This window comes from Protopterus annectens, chromosome 14.part0 (assembly GCF_019279795.1).
Source record: "Protopterus annectens isolate FY-2018-M chromosome 14.part0, PAN1.0, whole genome shotgun sequence".
Classification (NCBI taxonomy): Eukaryota; Metazoa; Chordata; order Ceratodontiformes; family Protopteridae; genus Protopterus; species Protopterus annectens.
In genome coordinates, this window is record NC_056748.1 from 774,129,845 (window position 1) to 774,148,291 (window position 18,447).

The 18,447-nt window shown below is 38.5% G+C and overlaps 1 protein-coding gene across 2 annotated transcripts in view; it reads left to right on the top strand.

Moving 5' to 3' along the window:
- Positions 1-18,447, top strand: part of PARG (poly(ADP-ribose) glycohydrolase) — a 2,766,579-nt gene that overhangs the window by 1,443,136 nt on the left and 1,304,996 nt on the right. The window lies entirely within an intron of this gene.

Below are 18,447 nucleotides of genomic sequence, written 5' to 3' on the forward strand. Positions count from 1 at the left end.
ATGATAAAAATCTGGGACAATTTCTGAATGTACAGAATAGTACTTTTGTAGAACAACACAGATTGAAATGATTTTGCATCAGAAGAGATGCATTTAATATTTGGTATCCTTGAATAGAAGTTGATCTGCAAATTATTCATTTACTTTTGTATACCTCAATACTTCATGTTTTTCCTTTACATTTACTGTTTTGATATTTACCAAAGTTAATTTCTGTTCGTGACCTCTCCTTTATTTTCTTGCTATATGAGTAATTTTGTTGATTACCTGCCTTTATGCTACTGCTGCATAAAGGCTGGTAACCAAAGAGTAAACACAGTGAGACCTTGTTCTGCCACACTCGTGGTATATAGGAAGAGCTATCTGTGGTGCCAGTGATCCTGATTTGACAAGTTGCACAGATGGTGGAGGGCTTGAGGTTGGAGATTTTACATGATCTGGCAACTAACTGGGGATCCTTGGCAGGCAGTGCACAGGATAGGAAATTAGAAGACTTTAGCACACTTAGCAGAAGTATTGACATCACTGCAGCTTTGTATTTGTATTAATGGAGATGTTCATATGACATATTTTAACCACTATGCACTTTTACTGGTACTCAGCCCTGCAGTGCAGAATAGATTGTCATGGATTTGTGAAAAATTCATTTGTTCATTGTTGGCAAATATATTTGTAGAGAAATAGTATTAATGGGGGTTGATTTCTATTGTTCGCAAATATGTTTTGCACAGAAACAAGAAGCACAAAGTTACTTTTGTTGAAGAGGTGGTTAACTGAGATGTATAGAGACCTAGATAAAGTAGTTCCTGGAAATAGGGGTGTGTGCATGGAATGGTGTTTATCCAGAAACATTTACTGAAACAATAAGCTTGGAAATGGGCAAACTGTGTAGATCAAGTGGTCTTTGGCAGCAGAACATTTCTGGAGCTTTTAGCTAGCAAGTTATAAATCAGTAGAAGCTGAAATTGATATATTATGTACAAATTTCTTTTCATAGGCATAATAAAAAACAGCTAATAACAGATGAGGATCTTAATGCCCCAGAATTTGACTAGTCTTCCATGACAACTTGTAAAAGGTTGTCTAATCTTTTGGGAGTAGTAGTAGTAGTAAATTGATAACTTGGACCACGCGTGTGTGTCTTAAGAAACACAAACAAACAGATTATGAATTTATCTCAGAAAACTTAGTTTTATAAGAGCAATCGTGTTGTCATAAGTATGACGACTGGAAAAACTGGAAATAATTTGTGTGAAAACAGGACTGGAAACAATTCTTTTTTTTTCTATAGCTTGTAAGATTCTGTTATTCATAAACATGCATCACTTTAAAACTGATAGGTTCTGTCTTATAATAACTAGCTCAGATACAAACAAGCTTGTAAGAGTTTAAGATGTCTCTGAAGCTGGAAGGTTACATGAACGATAACAAACCTTTTTATATGCATGCAACAGAGTATAAGTGGACTAAAACTGGAGATGTGTCTGAACATTAGTGATTCAGTTGTGAATGATCCTAGCTGAATAGCAGACAAATGTGGCTGTAATTTATGCTCAAGATATAACTCTGGTGATGACCTTATTTTCTGACATGAATTTTGTTGAGAAAGACATATGTTGTAATATTAACTTTAGAAGTTACAACAGCCATGGCAAAACTATACATAATGCTGCATAAGGCCCAGATGACTTAAGTAGCTGTTTTCTGACTAAAACATGTACTACTTTTGCATTTTGTTTCACTTGTTTCAGAAAAAAAAAACTTTTATTCTGGGTTTGTACCAGAAATTTGAAAGGAATCTATTGTAGTACTGATACCCAAAGGCAGAAAAACGGGATGTAAGCAATTGTAGAACAATAAATCTGACTAGTTTATCAGGGAAAAAGCCTGTGAAAAGGTTGTTCTGTCATTGTTTTGTAACTCATATAAACAAGTAGACATTTTCAGCATAGTTTTATATGCACCTAACCAAACCTATTTGAATAACCTTTTTGAATTTTAAGACAACTGTCCACATTCCTCTGACCTTGGTTTACTTGCAGATATGTCTTTCTGGATCTTTCAAGAGTGTTGACTCAGTATCACACAAAAAATTATTCAGGTTGAGTTCCTTGAATTTTAATAACTAAGTGATTAAAGCAGTGGCTAATATGAGATGTGAGAGTGTAAAATAGAGTTTGGAGTGTAAGACAGCCAGTGATGGTGTTTCTCAGGAATCAGTTTTGGGACCTTTCTTGTTTGGTTTATTTATGACTTTTCCAACTAGTAATAGTACATGGATAAGCAAGTATGCTGATAACACCAAAGTTGGGGGATTGTTGCAAAAGCTGATGGAGATTTGTTACGATTTTTTTTTTGGTTATCAGAGGTATATTTTAGTACTACAGAGTATAAATTTCTTTACTTGAGTATTGGTAATAGTGGTTATCTATATGCCATTAATCAAGAAATGACTCCAGAATCAAATATTGTGAAAGATCTGTGGTATTTGTTGATGATCAGGTTATATTTGAAGCTGACATATTGGCTATCCTTGGACTCTATTAATGAATTGTGAGAGACATCCTGCATACTATTAGCAGTAGAGAAGGAAAAATACTGATCTCTGTTTACAAGTCATTGATCCTTGTACGTGTGGTATTGTGAACAACATTGTATGTATAATTGAGCTTCTCTCAAAAAGCTCAAAATAATTATAAAAAAAAAAAAAACATTTACTAAAAAGGATATATGGAATGCTGCATATTTTGTATAAGAAAGGCCTGAAAGAACTGAAATTATTCTCAGTTAAATATTGGCTGCTTAGAGGAGAGTTGATGTTTAAACATTAACAACAACATTCAGTTTGCCTTTATATCAAATACAAGAGATACTAGGAATAATGTAGTATGTGAATTTATAGCCTTGACTGAAATTCCTTGTCTGGTAACCAGTTTATTGTTCTCTTTTAAAGAACAAAGGGACTAGTCATAAAGGGAAGTCTTTTTTTGGTTATTTTTTAAAAAACGTAGAGAATCTCAGGAAAAGGAAACAGTTTTCTTTTAAATAACTGCTGAAATAAAAGGCAAGATAAAAGAAATGACTCTGTTGTTCAGTCAATATATTAATTAGTAAAATGATTGTTATTTTATCTGTGGTAGAAAATTAATAAACCTGTTAATTCCATAGGTAACATTGATGCATCCTGGATCTATCTCATTCCAGACAACAAATATGACATTAAAGCCATCTGGGAGATCCTACAACAAGTTTCTGAACTTACAAAACCAGGACAGAATCCATTAACTGACTTTTTCCGATTGAATATACAGAAGAACAGTCATCACAAAAACCTGTATGAATAAAATGTATTACTGGTGATACAAAGTGTTGTGTGTACAAAATTAGAACTGCTGACATACCCATGCTTTGTAGCATGTCTCCATGCATGTAAAATAAACCTTTGATTCTTCCAGTATATGTTAAGAGTATTAAAATCTTTTGACAAATAACAACTAATTTGTCGATCTGCGGGTAGATCAAGACCTTTGAATGATTCTTTCATATATGGTGCAATGCTGAGCTGTCTTCCACTTAATAAAGCAATCTACATCTTTGTTAGAATGTATGGTACAGATGGATTTGATATTTTGAGGAAAGGGTGTATATGTTTTATAATCTGGTTCAAACTCTTAGATAGCCTCTTTTGAGACATGCTGTATTATCTCATAGAAACAATGACATTTTTATGTCTAAAAGAATATAGTGGGACACAAGTGGCAATCCCTCTTTGGATTGACAGGTAAACCCCTACATTAATTTGAATCATGTTGCTTAACCATTGTTTTCCCAATAAACTATGTATGAATTCACATTTAAACCTTTTAGTTGTGTTGGCTATTCCCTCATCTGTGACTTGTGGAATAGCACTGAATGGCTTAACAAGGCCAACATAAGCAGTATGCACTGTCAGCCTTTCACCAAGTGCTGCTGTTAACTTTTCTAATGATGGTGCAAGACTGAAAAGGCAAGATGACCCTTTAATAAAACTATACTATTAAACTATACTATTAAACTATACTATTTCATATCTATCAGAGGCACATCCACCTGTTATATTGGATAAGCTAGATTTTATCTCTGTACATGATTTTATGTAGGATATTGGTCAAGCTAATCAATTTAAAATTGGTTCTGATGTGTTTAAAGTAAAATTATGTCAGGTACTTGCAAATATGCCTTTGTGGGTTACCTTTATTTTTTCAAACCACTACTTTGTTGAGTGCTTGAAATGTTTGGAAATGTGATTGAAACCATATCTTTTGTCTGGTGCAGAAGATGCCGATACAAGTAGGTTGGAATGTATTTGGGCAAGGTAAGTATGGGTGTGGGATTTTAATGCCTAAACTTTTGAGATATACAGAAAATTTTGGCTTTACATGTGGGAGTGTTAGTGTGTTTGTGTGCGTGTGTGTGTGTGTGTGTCGGTGTGTTTAAGGGTTTATGGTTAGGGTAAGGACTAGATTCAGTGTTATGCATATTTGTTGATGTATGTAGTGTATGTCTGAGTATCTTGTTTACACTCCTACCCATTCTAACAAATGTGTGTGAGTCTATACTAATTCATCGAAGGTTCAATTCAGCAAACTTTTTTTTATTGAACCCTAACCATCAAACATTCATTTCAGCAAACATTTTCATTGAAAAAAAATATAAACAGGGAAACTAAGCATTTGGCCAAAACAACACCAGAACAGACACCACAGTATGTAAAACTCACCAAAGTGGGAGGCTTTGACCCCCACATCACCCAATATGCCCCCCCCCAACTGTGTATACCAACTCCGTGATCGCACTACAGTGGGGGAAAGGGCAAATTTGTGCTGCTGGCCAACTGCTTCGTTTCCCTGTGTAAATTTTTCACAGCTATGAATGTTCGCTGAAATGAATGTTCGATGGTTAGGGTTCGATGAAGAAAGGTTCACTAAATTGAACCTTCAATGAATGAATACAGACCCAATGTGTGTTGACCCTAGCCTTGGCCTCTGCCCGTAACCCCAACCCTACACTTTCCATTTGAAAGTTGCTTTCCAGTTTAGTGGTAGGGTCAAAAGAAAGGAAACTGTCTTAATTTTTCAATCTTTTTTTTCTTGCTTTTCTGCTAGTGTGTTCAAGCATTTGCCATTCATTCAACTTTGGAATTACAACATTCAGACTGGCCCTGTGTATGGTGTATAATTCATAATATAAACAGACACAGAGGCAAACACTGACATTTTTATGATTGCGCAGTCATTATGTATTGCATATTTATTACTTGACTGTGCAGTTTTACTCTCCTGTATTGTAACATTAACTGACATTTTTTAGGCAGGCTGGTGTAGCTTCGTAAACCAAATGAGGATAACAACACCAAGGTGATGGTGTGGCAGTTAAGTTGGTGAACACCTATTAATTTGAAAGGTATAGCAGACAATCTGTTAGACATGTCTTTTTTCTTATACTGGTTTTCCAAAGTGCAACATTTCTAAAAGTACAACATTAACAGACTTAAGAACAAGCTTTATGTGTGGAACATAATGTATTCTTCCCTGTCTTCCTTTATTGTGTAGCAGATAATCATCTTGCAAGGAGTTGAGTATTTTATTTTTATGTTTGCTCCTTTAACTAGTTTGGGCACTTACTGTGTTGGTCCTCTTGGCACTTCCTTGCACTTATGACGAAATTACATTTATTACCTTAAAGGGTTCAGCTAGGCTGCTTATGCAACTCAGGCTACTGTCTGATCTTCTAAAGAAGACTGCTGTGGCCAAAGACACTACCCTCTTCCACTGAGATAGGAGATCAGGCCATTGACTTCTCTGTCCTTGCTAAGTTATCTGGCTCCAGACTGGATTGTCAAGGCTTAAAACTCTGTGGCATCAGAGGCAGTTGAATGTTTGATGTTTGATGTTTGAATATATCTCTTGTCAAAGTACATAGTCCACTTTACAATGAGCATCTGTTGAAGGGAGTGAAATCAGGTCTTCAATTGAGTTGGAAGGATTTCTAGAATAATTCTGCCCTTGAAGTTGATGTGTGTACAAGAACAAATAACCTATCTGAAAAGCTTACCCTTAGGGAGCTGAGAACATACTTGTATCTGAACTGGGATTGAAATAGAAAAACTGGTGTATTTTTGTACATTTGCATTGCCTGTTATGCAGACCTTTTGCCATCCATAGCCTTTTAAAGGATTTTCCATGTCATTGCAGAATAATGTTGGCATTACAGATGTTCTTCATCTCACATTGCTGCAGTCCTTACACTTGGGTAGTCCGCTGTCCTCGGTCGGCCCGAATATCAAAGCATTAGGCTGGAAGACTGACATCAGGACGTCAGGGTACAAATGCGCATGACCGACGTCATATCCTCAGTCTTTTTTGCCGCATGGTCCGATGCAGAAGCAGCGTTCTGAAATTTTAGTTTCAGACCGAGTCAAAGTTGGCTAAGTACCCCGTTGGGGAATATTTTAGTTTTTTCTTGCCTCAGTGGTTTACCGGATGTCAGAAAAAGTGAATAACTGTATTTCTTGTGGGAAGCAGATACCGCATAGAGATTATCCTCTATGCAGGCAAGCAATGATTTTGTGGGAGACTGCTCTCAGTTTACAACTCAATCTTCAGGCAAGGTTTCTGCCGGGAGCACAGAACTCCTTAGCAGATGTGTTGAGCAGACGAATTATGGATCCCCACAAGTGGAAATTGGATCCTCATGTATTTCAGAAATTGACAGTGTCATGGGGAACTCCAGACATAGATCTGTTCGCTTCTCCACTAAACCACCAGCTGCCAAAGTTTTGCACAAAAAGGTTTCATCCCACAGCTTGGAAAGTGGATGCTCTCTCTTTCAATTGGAGCAATCTTCATGTGTATGCCTTTCCACCTCTGCCTCTCCTCCCAAAGGTACTCCTAAAGGTCAGACAGGACAAGCAAGATGATTCTAATAGCTCCAGATTGGCCTCGACAGCACTGGTACCCATTACTGAGAAGTCTGGTTCGGGAGCCTCCATGGCCTTTGCCGATTCCACACCTGCTGTCTCAAGAGAACAGTCATTTACTCAATGTCAAACTTCACTCTCTTCACCTAACAGCCTGGCATATTCTGTTTTAAACCCTGGAGGGTCTCAGCTTCCGCAGCAAGTTTTGAATGTTATTTTGGAGGCCAGAATGCCTAGTACAAGGAAAGTAAGATAAATGGAAGAGATTTTTATTTTGGAGTGCAGCAAAGGAATTTGATGTTGCTAAGCCTAATTTAAGTGTGGCTCTTCAATATCTTGCTGAGTTACTGGACAAAGGGTTGTCCTTCTCTTCTATTAAGATTCATGCTGCAGCAATTTCTGCTCACTATGACTGTGAACCACCATTGTTTTCTCATCCTTTGTTTAAGCAATTCCTTAGAGGGGCAAAGAATATAAGACCCAGAGCTCCTACTCCTGCTTGGGATCTCAATTTTGTGTTGGAGAAACTCACTCTACAACCTTTTGAGCCTGCAGCTACTGCCGAGTTGAAATATTTGTCATGGAAGACTGCTTTTTTGTTGGCCATTACCTCTGCGAGAAGGGTTTCTGAATTACAGGCCCTTATGGCAGTTGAGCCTTTCTTAATTTTCCATAAGGATAGGGTATCTTTACGTACTAATCCTTCCTTTATGCCTAAGGTGGTTTCTAGTGTGGCTTTAAACCAAACTATTCATTTGCCTACTTTTTATGCAAACCCCCAAAATAAAGGGGAAAAGATTTTGCACACCTTGGATGTACACAGGCAGTTGCGATATTATTTGAGCAGAACTAAAGGGTTCAGGCAGTCTCAGCAGTTGTTTGTTTCTTTTGCTTTGGGTTCTCAGGGCAAGCCTGTGTCAAAACAAACTATTTCTAAGTGGATTGGGTTTTGTATTGCTTTCTGTTATTCCCATCATGGTAAGGTAGTTCCAGCTGGGATTAGGCCTCATTCCACTAGAGCTACTGCCACATCTACAGCTTTTTTAAGGGGTGGCAACTAAAGATATTTTGGAGGCAGCTACTTGGAGTTCAGTGCATACTTTCTCTAAGCATTACCACCTTCCACTTTACTCTAAATCTAGGGCTGGGTTTGCCACTGCTATTTTACAGGGCATTTTGGCAGCTCCTACTACTTTATAGTTTTGCCATCCTCCCTTACCTCTGCTTTGGGATTCTACCCAAGTGTAAGGACTGCAGCAATGTGAGATGAAGAACATAGTACAGTTTTGTACCTACCATAAATGTAGATGTTCAAGATCCACATTCCTTCCCTCTGTTGTTAGAGGCGGTTGTGTGGTTTGGGTTGTAAATATTGTACATATTGTATATATATTGTTCATATGATTAGTGCAAGGGTGTTTGGTTGTTTTTTGCTGTCTTTTGGTTTTGACCTTTCTGTTTAGGGTCTTCTGACATCTGGGGCAAGAAAAGACTGAGGATATGGCGTCGGTCATGATTTGTACCTGATGTCAGTCTTAAGCGCCTTGACCGACGTCAGCCTAATGCTTTGATATTCGGGCCGACCGAGGACAGCGGACTACCCAAGTGTAAGGACTGCAGCAATGTGGATCTTCGAACATCTACATTTATGGTAGGTACAAAACTGTACTTTTTTATAACTACTACTTAGAAGTGCTGGAGTATTAGGGCACCTTTCTTTGACTATTCTGGCCTTCCATGAAATTGTGTTTGTTTTTCCTGGCCATATGGTGATAGGGTGTGTCTCATGTAAATTGCTCTGTGAAGCCAGGCATGCAGTAAGATGTTTATCTTAGTCTTGCATTTGTGCCTCTTGAAAACCTTCCTCAGACTTGCACACTTTGGAACACAGAGTAGAGATAGCAGACATTGTGTAAGTCAGATCTCCTTTCCATCCATCTTTTATGGTATGCAAGCTGAAAATACAGCCAAAGTAACATACTTCCCCTTCTTCCAAATATGCATAAAAGCAGTAGTATCAACTAATGCAGGTAAACTTGCAGAAAGACCATCAGTGCCTTGACATGGGGATAGTATACTCGTAGGCTGAAAAAGAAGTGATGTGGTTTAGCTAAAGTTAAGAATCAGCATCTGCAGATTATTATGTATCACTAAAGTAATAACTGGATGCACCATACTAAGTGTTTGTGACTGTGCCATAATTGTCAGAGGAGAATTGCATGAAATTAGCAAATTCTTACAGCTAAAATTTAGGCAGCAACTGGTGAGAGTCTAAAGGAAACAGAATTTGATGTTATTGTGGCCTAACTATTATTTTGTATGTGTTTTTGAGGGGGATGGGGCATTACTGCAGTGGCCTAGTCATTTATTTACCATACTGAAGTATACTGTAGGGCTGGAGAGAGAATAAAATAGTCACACAGAGTCTGTTCTCCCACAGAGAAACATTGATAGTTGGAATTCCTCTCAAATAGTGGTAACTACTGGAGATAAACTCTTCTGCTTTATTGCATACCAAAGACATAGCAATATTTATTGGAGAGCCGTCAGATATTGAGGAGTCGTGTGGTGGAAATGATGTGAGAGGCTGTTATACTACTAAATATAGCTGAACAGTATTTGTAGTGAATAACTGTTGCTTTAGAATGTTAAACCCATACAGCTGCACATTTTGTGTGATCTGTAGTCATGCCAAAAAAAAATCATACTTTATTTTTAAATAAACAAATTTCAGAAATGAAATGCTTCTCTTTTTAAATGAGGTGTTTTTTCAGTCCTACATAAATTCAGCTCTCAAACACGCTCTTTCACAGCACAGCAAAGTCATGGTTGATAGGGGTGATGGAACATCTTTGTCAAAGCCATAAGGAAAGGAGGGAGGGGTAGGAATGGGGTCAAAATTAAGGTGAATGTAGCTGTTCATAACTCAGACTGCTTTCTGTGTTATTTCAAAAAAGGAATTCAGTGTCCATGTATGGCTACTTAGCATGAAAAGCAGACAAGTATAAAGATGGAGTTTGCCAGATTTATGCTAATGCATGATTAATGGGAAGTCTGTGTGTACTGGGAAACAGCAACAGAATTCAGCTATGATGTCTAACTGAAAGCGTTCCCAAGGTAAAAACTAGGATTAATGATAATTTTTAATTTTGGGTAATAAAGGCTTTAGATGCAGAAAGCATTCATTAAGAAATAACTTATTATGACTTATTTGTCATAAGTATTGAATCTAGTTATTTTCTTGAACATACAACAGTGTTTTGTTTTTCAGTGTGTAGACAGTTACATCCTTGGTTTGGTGGATGCACCAGGTGGACCCAGTAACTTCTTTAGGTTTAGTGGGATACAACTTGCTAAATTTATTGCAGGCTACTATTGTGCCACATGTGTTTAAAATTCCGTTCTTTTAACTTTTGATGTTACTAGTGGATCTACTTATAACTTTTTCACATTGCCATTGTACTTTGTTTTAGCCATGAATTTATCTACCAGTAATTTCTGTACGATTTATTGAATATAAGATGTTTTTGTTTTTTTTTTTGCAAAAAAAAAAAATCATACTTTTATTTTAAATAAATTTCAGAAATGAAATGCTGCTCTTTTCAAAGGAGGTGTTTATTCAGTCCTACATAAATTCAGCTCTTAAACACTCTTTTTCAGAGCACAGCAGAGTTTTACACTTTGACACAGTTTTCCTTTATTAACTGGCATCAGTCAGAATAGATGGCAAATAGAAAATACTACACAGAGACCTTTACACAGCAAAGTATCTCTCTTCTGGGTCATCTCTTAGGGGTGTGTTTTCAATATGATAGTTACCAGGGATGGATAACTTCCCAAAGGATACTGTTATGTATTTCTTGGCATTTAGTTTTAGTCCATGGCTCTGACAACAGTTACTTGTCTGTGTCAGCCCTTCCTTGAGAGCATTTGTGTTGCTGGGGGATTTAATGACCGCTCCTAATTTGCAGTTGTGCAAATTTAGGCAGCCAAAGGCCATTAGCATCAGCCTTAACTTCAGAAAAGTAAATGCCAAAAAGGAGCGGTCCCAAGATCGATCCCTGAGGGACTCTGCTTGCGACTGGCCTCTTTTGTAGAGGTGGACTCCCCAGTTCTGACTTCCTGGGTCATGCCTTTGAGCCAGCTAGCTATCCACTGGGTGACATAAGTGCTTGTACCTAACCTCTTGAGTTAGTCAACAATGTCCAAGTCGGGTATTGTGTCAAATGCCTTGGCCAAGTTAAGGTAGGCAGTGTGTGAACCATTTTACCCTAGCCAATGCTTTGGTGACCTTCTCAAAGAAGTCCACCAGGTTGAGTAGGCATGACCTGCCCTTGATGAAATCAAATTGGATTGGGTCCAGTATCTGTAGGTTTCCTATGTCATTACTGAAAATTTCCGTGATCATTTTTTAATGGCCTTGCATATGAGACTAGTCAGACTTATGGATTTGTAGTTTCCAGGGTCTGTAGATAGCCCACCTTTATGTAGAGGGATGACTATTGCTGTTCTTCATTCATGAGGCACAAAACCTGTTTGGAAACTACAGTTAAATGGCAATTCCAGAGAGCCTGATAGGTCATGTTTCATGCTATTTAGAAGGCATCCTGAGATATTGTCTGGGCCCACTGATGCAGTGTTCTTGGCTGCAGAGAGAGCATAAATGATCTGTTCCTTAGTGATAGCAGGGTGGGTGAGTTATATTTGATGGTATTTCTTGAGGTAAGGTTTAAGGGGAGAGAGGGGTAAAGTTGGAGGTGAATTTGTCAACCAGTAGGTTTCCTATATCTTCTGGTTCAGTATAGATGGCTTCATTAACAATGAGCTCTGTGCACAACTGTGTATTCCCTTTGAGGTTGCGGACATGACTAATGAATGCTTTGTGGTTGTCCTTGCCCTGGTGACCAAATTTACTTCACATTTGGCTTTGGTAGACTCATTTTGTACTCTGAGTTGTTTATTTAATTTGATGAGAGTACTTTTATTCTGGTGGGTGCATCACCTCTTAATTTTTGCCATGATTTTCCCCTTCTGTTATACAGTCTACTGATGATGTGATTCCACCAGGATAGCTTGTTGTTTGAGTTCTGTGCTACCTGGCGGGTATGGTTGCCTTCCTGCAGCTATTAACATGCTTGTATAGGGTTCCTGTGAACTGTTCCACTTAGGCAGCAGTGTTCTCAGGGTTTATGAGAGCTTGAAATTTTGTTAGGTTATTACTTAATAGTAGAAAGCTAACCTAAGAGTAGTTTCTGAATATTTCAAAATTAGCTGGGGTTCCAGGTTTTATTTTTACTTTAGTGGAGACCATTTTGTGGTTTGACCATACCAGAGAAGACATTGCACTATTGGGATGTGCAGCACTCTCCCATATTACTGAGGACCAGATCCAGTATGGTTGCACCCCTGGTTGATTAGTTGACAATCTGGTCCAGGGAGTTTGTGTCTACAAAATCCAGCAATCTCTGTGCCTGTATGTTTGGTGCCAAGTATGATACCCAGTTAGTAGTGTGGTAATTAAAGTCACCCGTGAATATGGTATTGGATTTGATGGTGAGCGATTCCAATAAGTTTAAATACATGTTATGGGTTTCCTGGGTCATAGAGCAGGACCTATAGCTTGCAAGGAAGTGGTACGGGATTTTGCCTGGGGTGATTTGAATGTGGAGGAGCTCAAGTGTCTTATCCTGTTTGACCCACCTTGAGGTACATTTATTTTTTGATGTAGATCGAGACACTTCCAACTTTAGTCTCCATCTGTGTAGTAGCTGGTCTAAATGTGTGGAAGGCATTATAACCTTACACTAGCAGTGTGTTGTGTATGGCTTTAAACCATGTCTCAGTGTCTGCACAGATGTCAGCATTCTTTAGAGTGAGGAGAGCTTCTATGGAGTGGAGTTATTTGTTTAGACTCCTGGCAGTGATACCTTTAGACTTTCTTGGTTTTGATTTACTATGCCGGAAGTAATTTCAGTTTGGCATTGCCTAAAAAGGCACTATGATGGAAGACAATGTTTTAGCTAATGTTCGAAAGCCTAGAGGGGAGAGGTGCAGACCATCCCTGTCAAAGCAGTGTGGACTGTTGACCATCTCCTTCCATGCTAACAAATACTGCACCCCCTTAGAATGACGCCAGAAACTAAACCAATTATTAAAGCCAGTCATATATTGTTCATATTGTGGCATCATCCTTGGAAAAGGTAAAATGTTGCTCAGTGCTAGACTCATACCAGCCTGGGACACACATTCCGAGAGCTCCATGATTTTCTCTCTTCATATAATATAGAGAGGTATGTCTCAGGTCATTTACACCCACATGGACTATGACTGAGTCATACTGGTACTTGTGGTCCAGTGACCTGAGTGCATGCATAATATGGCAGATCCTGGCTCAGATAAGCAACTGACTGCGACTTTCTCCTTATTCACCCTGGTGAGAGGGACATCAGTGTGCCTCACAGTGGAGTCTCCACTGACCAGAATGCTGGATTGTGTGGTTGCTTGTTTATGGGGTTAGAAGTAGAAGCTCTGTGAGATGTGGTTGTATGTGTTGATGTGGATGTTGTTTTGAAAGAGAGCATTCATGGCAGAAGTAATTTGTTATATGCACTTCATCTGGGAGGTCTTTGGGGTTTAGAAGGGTTTCATTTAAGTGTTTCAACATATGTGGGTCTGTGTCTGCTTTGAATTGTGTGTGATGGGTGCAGCATGTGTACTACTGGCAACCTGATTGACATTGAGTGTTTTTATGTGAGGACTTTGCCTTCAGTGATATTGTAAATACATCTTTCACATACCATATCAGTTTGCTTGAGAATTAACTGGTTGTCAGTAAACATGAGGCAACGTTACGTCAGGATACCCATATCCACTAAGATGGTAACGGAGATAATGGGGAAAGTTCATATCCATGGTAACAGACCCTTTTTTATTGATTAGATGGTTGGAGTGAGAATATAAATGTGTCAGGAATTTCTGGTTTGCAACTCTGGGGCCAGTGCTTGTCACTGCAGTGGAAACTAGTTGTCCTGTGTGCAACTAGCTATTGGTGAAATGTTAGTGATGCTTTTACAGGAAAAGTGTCATGTGAAGATATGTGAAGGCTGCCAGCCTAGCTAGATAGAATTTTGTAGATAATTCTATGTCATTGTAAATATGAATATAATCCACAGGCTTGTCCTCTTAAATGTAAGAAAACTGTATTAAATGTTGAACTTCAAAAATGTAACCACAGTGCACTCTGCTGGAAGAAAGTTGATAAGTCAAGCATTGTATGACTGTTTGATCTCAAAGCTTGGAGACATAATGTCTGGGCTGAGGAATTCTTTCTGTTTTGAGACCAGAGTTAATTGTGAGGTTTTACATGTATGATGTATTTTATTGTTATGGCTTCCTGGACAGGTGCAAGATCAAAGAAATGTTAAAACACTGAGTTTCTGCTAGCCTGGGAAACCATAGAAGTGTCAAGAATGATGTAATCTAAAGTGAGTCAGCAGTGATGTATTATCAATTTAAGGGATCTCAGAGAGAGAGAGAGCATTTTAGATTTTGTCTGAAGAACATCCACACACCAGTACTCTTACTTTGCTCTATATGTAAGTTTATTTAGAACTGTGATTGCTCTTAGAGTTGGATAGGAATTTAGTCAGATTTAGTCTAGCTGTTTTCTATATTTATGTCTAGACTATTGTACAATATTATTTTAAGCATTTTCCTGTTATTTCTGAACTCCTGACTAGCACTGTGTTGAATTGAGAAGATTTGTCTTGTGTTTTTATTATTTATTATTAAATATTTTTTAAACCTTTCAACTGTGGCTGTTTTGTGTAGAGATAATTTAAGCTGTAGAGTACTTGGATGTATTTGGTGATACTGTGCAAGGCCACTCCAATAAGCCTTGCTGTTCATCCACTTACTGTTTGGATAATAATACTGGACAGTATTGGTCACCCTTTGGGAAGGGCCTTATTAGTAGCTAAGAGTAGTTGGTGGCAGTGATTACTACCTTACAGCCTGCAGGAGGGAGTATAGCTGGTGAACCTGTGTCGGCCTTCCCCAGGAGTGTCTGTGTGTTTGTATATAAAACAAATCTCAAAGTGTGTGTGTGTGTCAGCTACTTGGGCAGGGCCACAAAGCACTGGTTTGACAGAGAGGGCACTGGAGGTTTTGGCTTGACTACTCGGCTGAGTTCTGTACCCTATAGCTGTGCCAGTGGGGAGTCTTTTTGGGGATCTGGAGAGAATGGGAGAAACCAGCCCCAGACTGACTGTGATCTCTGTGTGCTCTTAAGCAAAATTTTACTTTACTGTGTGTGTACTTGTTATCCTTCCCAATGTGGACACCCCCCCACTGGTGCCAGTGATGAGGATTGAGGCTCCTTGATTACTGGGTCAGTGCACGGGCATCACATGTCAACTCAAGGCATCTGCATATGTACTTGGCACTTCCAAACACATGAAGTGAAACTAATATGTAGATCCCGAATGATTTATGAATGTAGTATTTAGGCAGATAGTCTGAAGTTAGGTTAGACAGCAGCAAATTAAACAGTACTAAAGAAAGAAGTAGCTTGTCAAGAATGATGAAAAGAGGGGAGCTGTCTGAATGGCTACTGATTGACCACTACTAGTGCTGATCTCACCACAGCTTCACTCTGCTGGGATACAGTGCTGCTTTGCTTCATCTCTTTCAAGAAGCAAAACAGTAGCACCACTCCCAAGATGAGAAGCTGGCCACAGGCTCTTTGGTGATCAACAGTCTTGTCATAGGCAATGCAAGGGTCTGTAGGCTTATTGTAACCTTTTCCTGGTAGATGCCTTGAATAGCAACCAGACTAATCAGGAAGGTCAAACATAGACACTCACTGTCCAGTCAGAAACCATCAGGAATCAATACACTCTGCTCCTTTTCTTATCAGGAGCAAAATGTAAGCACAAAGTCCAAGCTGGCAGTTATGAAGCAGTTATTAGGCTTTTCTTTGATCAGCAGTCTCCAGGAAATAATGTCCCTGTGCTTCTTCTCTCACCAAGAGCAAAACAGAAACACTAATCCCAAGATGACTACTTAGAGGCAGAATGTGGGTTCTCCAATAATTGGTGGTCTTGGACTAGATGCTGCAGATTTTAAAGGTAAGATGGAAACAATGAGTTAATATCCTAAGAGCTGCAGTGTGCACTAAATAGTTAAGATGTGAAAGAGAGGATAACTTAAGCTATCTAATAGAGCCACTCATTTTTAAAGTGCAAGATAGATTGGAAGGAGGTAGGCACTTTATATTCTGTTTCTATGGAATACAGTGAGATGGCCAATAATTTCAAATAGTTTAAGGAGAATGATTTCACAAAATGATCATTTTGTGCTTGCACACAATAGTTAGTGCAAGAGGAAAGTGGATATATGACAGCTGAGTTTAAAAACATAACAGCAGTAGTATGGGAGGATGGGTGGAAAGCTTAATTCCTATGTGACTCGCACAAGACGTACAGCTGTGGTCTCTTTCCGAGTTTAAGTAAGCTAGTAAAAGCAGAATACAAGTAAAACATAGTGTAAAGAAAATAAATTGCAGCATATGAAACGGAAGAAGGTAGTGAAGCAATACAAGAAAACAAAAAGAAACTAACCTTTCCCTCACAGCAAGTTGTAGCAGAGTCTGGCTGAGCTTTTCCAGTTAAGCCATTAGAAACAAGAGGATGGTTGCTGGAAAGGAACTGAAGAAAAAATACTGTAGTGCCATTGGATTCACTGATGGTACAGAATGTCATGTTTTAGAATTTGTTTGGATAGCGAAGTCAGTTTGTGTCCTAGCGACACAAAGATTTTGTGTTAGTCATGGACTGATGGTAGGTCAGCCTCCAGAAAGACCTTCTTTTAGTACTTGCTTTTAGTATTGACAGATAAAGTGACAGCTGGGATTTGACGTAAAGAATTGCAAGGTTGTGTATTTTGGAAGGAAAAACGTATGAAAAATGCGTGTTTGTTATAGAGGTGACCTATGCAGGACAAAAGAACAAAATGGCTAGTGTGTAATAATCATCCCTCAACACTGTTGTCTGAAGGAACAGTAGTAAAGGCCAAAGATGCTGAATTGCATATCTTAGGGAGGGGATTACACAACTGCTTAAGTTATCTTTGTGTTTTATATGGTATTAACTGTTTACATGTCTGTAGGCCATACAGAGGAAGGAAAGTAGATTGATATATGGTGTGGAATGCAGAATTAAACCAAACGAGATTGAGGTCTGAGGAGTTACTTGGAAACATAAGCATATGTACACAAGAAATGAAAATAACTACATGATCAGAATGCATCACATTAGTAGGGGAACATGTGAGAAGGATACCACTGAATGGGGGTTGATGTAATGGTTAAGCCGTTTACCATACTGATACAATGTACAAGGTTTGATTCTGATCTTCGAAAGGAAAACTGGCTCAGCTTAAAATAGCCGAAAATGGTAGCTAGCCTAGTGCTTACCTAGGAGCTTATGAAAGGTAGGGTGTAGATGGAGGTGTACCGACAGCTGTAAGAGGTAGTTGAAGATAGACTTGATGGACTGCTTCCCTCAGAGGGTAGTAGGAGCACACAAATATTATCTGAGACAATGGTACCTTATAAGTTGTAAGAATGGTTCAGTGCTTCACAGAACAGACAAGGAAACAATGGGGCACAGGTGGGGAGGAGAGGCAGCTTCACAAGTTTTATTAGCAGCATTCAGATCAATTTGATAGATCACAGATCTTCCTTACTGACATCTTTCTTTGGTCTTAAAAACAGTAATTAGATATAATCATACTTTAAACCAAATAACTTGGACGGTACCCATTTCCTTTCCTTACACTGCAGAGATGATACAGTGCTCTTAGATCTCCTCATTTCCTTACCCTTTCTCTTATCTTTCCTATCAGCCTCTATAGGATCCTGTCTGGGTTCACTGCATCACTTTTCCACATTACTTACATCAGAAAGGTCACCAAAACGGAATTATTTGTCTATTTCCATTTATGGACTGGAATAATCCTTCTGAACTAAAGCTCATTTTCAGAGGAGGTCCAGGGAGAGATGCTCCAAAAAAAAAAAAAAACAGTAATATTGCAATTAAGTAGTAAAAGCAGCAACAACATAACACAGTAGTAGTATTTAAATAGCACAAGATTTACCAGTTATGTTTGTAGTAGCATATGGTATCAGTAGTATGCAGGCATTTGTTAAAAGTATTTATAATATCTGCAGGTTGTTTCATCCAAAGTAGGCTCTTCATCTTCTGTTCCACTTTATGGTCTGCACTAGTCAAACTATTGGATGAAGGTACTTCACATTCTAGATGCCAAGTTTTTGAAATAAACCTCCTTCTTCAAATAATGAATACACACCGGTCACATAAGTATATCTGTTATAAGTAGTGTAGTATTATCTCTTCATTCCTTCCTACTTCTGCACCTGTAGCAGCCTTGTTTAGGCATGGGAAAAGCTTTGTGTTAATGTGTTTGAT